Here is a 6,000-nt window from a genome sequence, read left to right as displayed (position 1 = left end):
TCGGTAGATAAGTCTCTTTAATGTCCTGCGTTCCTGCGTTTTCCTACTTTCTGTAAGCTGTTAAGGTCTTAACGACCATTCCACAGGTGCATGTTAATTAATTGATTATGGTTAATTGAACATACATGGATAACATTGTTTAAAGCCTTTACAATGAAGATCTGTAAAGTTATTTGGATTTTTATCTCACTGCTGGATTATGGTGACTTGCCGGCGAGGAGAAAAAAGCTGCAAGGAGCGTCAGTGCTGTCCTTGCGGGCCAACACTGCCACTCTGTCCACTGCCCACCACTCTCCAGCCTGTGCCCGCATGCCAGCGGGGCACTGCCAACCAGACCTGCACATGCACATTCCTTCCTTTCCATCCTCCCTCCTTTAATCCTATTTTTTTCCTTAAGACCTCGCCTCGAGTCCGTGCTTCATAGCGCAGCCTGTGCACTTACGGTCGAATCCGTTACACAGCCCAAATGTAATCAACATTATTTAAAAAAGTTTTGTTGTTCTTATTTTAATGTTATTTTAAAGTAAACGAAACAGTGATAGCTAAAATAAACAGCTTAATAGTTTAAATGGTTAAAATAAATAGTTTAAATATTAACAAGGGAAATATATTCATTTTGTGAGTATATTAACATGTGCTTTCTCACCATTTAAAAATTTTGATTTGAGGGGGCAAGACATTTATTTAAGGGGCGCTGTCCCCTCTTGCCCTTGCGTAGAGTCGGCCTTGCTGCACATACCAAACTGTAACCAAAGTGTTCCCGGCGATTAAATGCGTGGTCCGTTGCCTAGCAACACTAAACTAAACAAGGCATAATTGTGGTGTTTGCTTCAGTTATGACATAGCATAGTTTATTATCTACTGTGGTAGATCAGATTTATTCAAACACAATAATAAAGCTTTATATCCTTAGGAGGGGTCATTACATTGTTTTAGCGATAATTTCACAGAAGCGAGTTCAGAACTAAATTGTTGCTCCTGCTCCATCTAAAGCACTGTCAAACTAAAAAACCATAAAATGCATTAGTTCAACGAATGCTCCAAAACGTTATAAAATTAAGTAGACCTAAATCCCTAAATCTCCTTATAAAATATCGCTGATTATCAACGAGGAAATGAAATTGATATTTCACGGAAGCATGCACACACACACACACACACATATATATATATATATATATATAAACTGCATATATGGAATGAAACCTGAATGATGCATAGTTAGTATGCACGATCCCTTGCGCCATCTGCTGAGAGAAAGGAGAATTGTAGGTTGGAAAAGGTAGGAAACGGCATGACCGCCGCGCAGCTGTCAGCAATTTCACGTAAATAAGAGCAAAATAGCTTTATACTGGATTTTACTGGTGCGATTTTGAAAATGTAAGCATGCAGGGTGATTAAGCTCACAGATCTAGAAAAAGTCATTAAAGGAGGCTCCTGGAATTTGATCGAGTGTGAAGTATTTTTAATTTTTTTTCCCATTGCGGACAAATGACTGGTACTCAGCGCTTCTAGTGTTAATAAGGGGGAATATGAAGAATGTAGGACATGGAGGACGAAAAGATTTGGTAGGATACTGTAAAATACGAAGTGAAAAAACTCACGATAGAGCATATAAACGATTGCAAAACATGAAAAAACAAGAAGAAAAGAAAGTAAGGAAGGCCCTGGAGTTTGGGATTGTAATGATAAGAATAAGAAAGAAACAAGTATAGAAAAAATATTAAAACTAAAAGACAACTTAAAGCAAATAAAATGAGAAAGGTGTAGGGAACAAATGATAAGAAGCAAAGGTGAAATTTGTGGTGGAGGGAGAAATGAGCAGAAAAAAAGCAGACAATATCAAAGAAGTGCTGACTCAAAAAGGTGATGTATGATGCACAAGTTTTACAAGGACATTTTTTGCCCTACTGGAACACATGAACACAAAAGTAACAGAAGTAAATGTTTGATGAGAAAATAGAGGACAAAAAGAAAGAGGACAAAAAGAAAATGCTATTAAACAGCTAATCACAGGGAAGAGTCCTGAAATAGACAAGCTAACAAATTAATTTTACAGGAAATTTCAACACAACTAGTACCGGTTTTAAAAGTGATATATAAAGAATTTTTTTCATATGGAGAATTTAGTGACACAATGAAAACAGGAAAGATAAAGCTGGTGTATGAAAAAAAGGAAGTTGATTTCAAAAATCGAATCGTTTTTAAGCAAACCGTTTAAATAGAGTTTTACCTGAAATAATAATCACAACACAAGCCTATGCAGTAGAAGGAAGAGATATAGCTGACACAGTCAGCAGCATAAGGATATCATAGGAATCATAAAAAAGGATCTAATAAGCATTGATTTTGAAAAAGCAATACTGTAATTTTTAAATAATAATTTATGATGAGATCTTAACTTATATTAAATGCAACAGATTTTTACCAGAATGTTTTACACCCACAAGATTCATTAGATATAAATGCTCTCGGCCCTGCTTTACTTGCTGATTGCAGAACCTCTGCTGCTAGCAATAAGAGCTGACAGAGAAATATAACGTATCAAAATATGATCCTCAATGCGAGTCTGTATACCCTGTTCCCTGAAAAAGCGGGAACAAGATGCTGCGCGAAAGCACTATGGGAAACGTTCCTCGTGACCAGTTGTGAAGCACGTGTGTGTCAAACATGCCAAAAATTTTGGCATGTATAACCTCGGTCAGATGACGCCCTCGATTAGGTGCACCTGGAGGTTATAAATAGGCATGAACCGGTAACATTCCCAGGTCAATTTTGTCTGAAGGATGTCCAGTCTTGCATGCAGTGAGGCACTGGAGCGCAGCATCTCGTTCCCGCTTTTTCAGGGAACAGGGTTACAGCAAAGTAACCCGAGACGTTCCCTTTCAAAAGCTACACTCGATGCTGCGCAAAAGTGCTATGGGAACGAGAATACCCACTCCACCGCATTGCAAGTGTCTGGACCCCTGGGGTTGTGGAGTGTGCGCACAGTCCTCCAAGGAGTCTTAGACATAATTCTGGAATGCTGACTCGAGGACCCGCAAGCCTGGCATCCAACTATGAAGCCTGACAGATGTCTTGCGGAAAAGGCAACCTGCCGCATGACATACTTGCCAGAGCAATTGATGAAGCAAACTTCCTGGTCGAATGGGCCCTAAACACTAGAGGCGAAGTGTGCCATGCACCTCATAGGCTAGGGCAATAGCATCTTTCACCTGACTCGTTTAGTGGCCCCATGACATATGAAACCTGCTCCGATTTACGCCACTGGCTAGTGCGGTAGTGTGCTGTAAATTTTGAAGAGCATGAACTAGACACAGTGAATAAAGTCTTACTGCTCCGTAGCTGTAATGGTGGAGGACAGAGGCTTCGAGAACAACTGCGGAAGATAGTTGGGTAAGGATGCAGAATAGCTCTAGCTAGCCAATGGCAAAGCCTAAGCACCATAGAAAGGCTGATGAGGCCCGCGAATAAGCCGGCAACTAAGGGGTGCTTTCCACAAGCCCCATTAGTCAGGATGTAGGCCGGAAGCGGCTATGTATGTTCTGAGTGTACTAGGGCATAAGCCCAAGGTCAACTTTCTTGCAGAAGCTCCAGCACTGAAACGGTTCGGCAGTGGACTGGGTCTGCATGTTTCACCATGTGCTGGAATGTAAATGATCCTGACGGAGAAAAAATTTGTCCTGTCCTCAAAGCAGAACCTAGTGCGCTAGTCTTTTTAGCGGCGCAAGCTTAGTCTGCCCAGGCAATATTTACAAGACTGCCATGGTGTTGTTCATCCGCGCTAGGACATGTTAACCTCTTGACTGCTGAAGGGAGTAATTCAGGGCCAGAAATAGAGTCATCATTTCAAGGCAATTGATGTGTCACACGAGAAGATGACCTCTCCAGATCCCCTGGGTTGGACGGCCATCTAAGGCCGCGCTGTGGCCCATAAGGGAAAAACGACTGCCGTGGACAACATCGACCTAGAGTGGGACCCAGAGTCAAGGACAAGAACATAGAAAGGGTACGAAGCTTCCGCCGCGTTTTATTGCCTCTGGGGATTAGCCCTTGGATGAAATCCCCCGGCTTAGCCACCACTGAAACCACTTTGGGAGCGGTGACGTTACCACCTGGCCTAGCTTGTACTCCTTTAAAATGCTATAATGAATTATAGCAGGAGACAGCTGTGCCCGCATTGTGCTCGGATTCCGCATGACACTCAACTTTATACCTCATGTTGGAAGGAGAACGCTTTTGTGGCGTTAAGACTCCACCCTAAAAAATGAAATGAGCTAGGGCGATGTGTTGGCGCCGAATGGCTCTGTCTGGGAGGGGAACATGTGCTATGGCCCCTTTTTTCAGCAAGCCTGTGATTTTAAATTAACAGAGGTGCTCACTGTGGTTTCACGGAAGTGGAAACCCACACCATTGAAAAACAATGACTGAATCCTGTAGCCAAGGAGACATGTTTGGCAGTAGCTTACACGATGCCAGGTTCTCCGAAGGGGCGGTAGCTTTGTCGCTTAGTTAGGCGGAGAAGTGGTGGTGATGGTGGTGGCTATTAGGTGTCCGGTGTCCTGAAACACTACAAGGGGGAACCCGAGCACCTAACACTTTGGTGTAAACTGTCTCCCGAAACTGTCTCCCGAAACACCAGTGGTGGCGGGAATTGAACACCAGTCTCCTGAGGGTGGTGGTCTTCCACAGTGCTTTGTGCTTAAAGAGACATAGCTGGCAGTAGGTTCCCCGCTGCCAGCCTCTCTAAAAGGTGCACGAACTTCGACGCTTCAGCTAGACGGGTGTGTTAGGTTTCACTAATGTTTCACTGGAGGAGTTTCACTGAGGGTGCCGACCAGGAGAGACACCCTCACGGTCCTGAGGACTTTCTCCTCTCAGATATAATGGTCCTCAGGTCCGTTCTTCTCGCCGGTCACTACGAGGGGGTGCTCGGCTTGCCACACTCTCCCTCAGGGAGGCTAGAGCTGGTCGGGACTGGGTGGCCGACCGTCTGTTGAGCACGGCGGGGAAGGAACCTAACAAAATGTTTTCTCATGGAGCTTTGCATCCCGAAACTTGTTCATGACGATCATGACGGCGTCAACGAACAGTCTGGAAGGCGAGATAGGGGCATCAAGAAGGAAAGCATGGTCCCTGTCCTTGATGCCCGTAAGATTAAGCCACAGATGTTTCTCTGTAGCCACCATGGCAGCCATGGAGCGGCCAACGTGCTGTCTAGTTGGTTGCCCTGAGAGACAAGTCTGTGGCTCGGCGTAACTCCAAAAACGTTGCTTCGTTAGCAACCATGCTGGTGCTCAGGGCATTTAGCAAGTCAGCCTGGTATACCTGTAAGACAGCTGGGTGAGAGATGCTATTGCTCTCTCCTATGAGGCGCGTGGACTCACTTCGCCTCTAGGAATCAGGGCTCATTCAACCAGGGAGATTGCTTCATCTATTGCACTAGCAAGAGGTATTCCTCTGCAACAAGTGTGTGACGCGGCGGGCTGGTCCTCTCCGCACACATTTATTAGATTTTATAGTCTGGATGTTCCTGTCACTCCGGGCTCAGGAGTCCTCGAGTCAGCTTCCCAGACATAGTTCTGAGACCTCTCAGCCTTGTGCGCACACGCTACACAATGCGGGGTCCAGACACTCGCAGTGCGGCGACGTTGGTACTCTCGTTCCCATAGCGTTTTCACGCAGCATCGAGTGTAGCCTTTGAAAGGGAACGTCTTGGGTTACTTTGTTGTAACCCTGTTCCCTAAAAAGGCGGGAACGAGATGCTGCGTCCCAATGCCGCACTGCCCACGTGACCGGACGTCCGTTCAGACAATCAATCTGAAGAACGTTGCCGGCTCACTCCTATTTATAACCTGCAGGTGCATCTAATCAGATGACGTCACCTGACCGAGGTTATATAAGCCAAAATTTGGCGTGTTTGGTACACACATGCTTCACAACCGGCAACACGAAAAGATATTCCCATAGCGTTTTCACGCAGCATCGAGTGTAGCCTTT

Source organism: Clarias gariepinus, chromosome 5 (assembly GCF_024256425.1).
Source record: "Clarias gariepinus isolate MV-2021 ecotype Netherlands chromosome 5, CGAR_prim_01v2, whole genome shotgun sequence".
NCBI lineage: Eukaryota > Metazoa > Chordata > Actinopteri > Siluriformes > Clariidae > Clarias > Clarias gariepinus.
Note: the sequence above shows the minus strand (reverse complement) of the source record.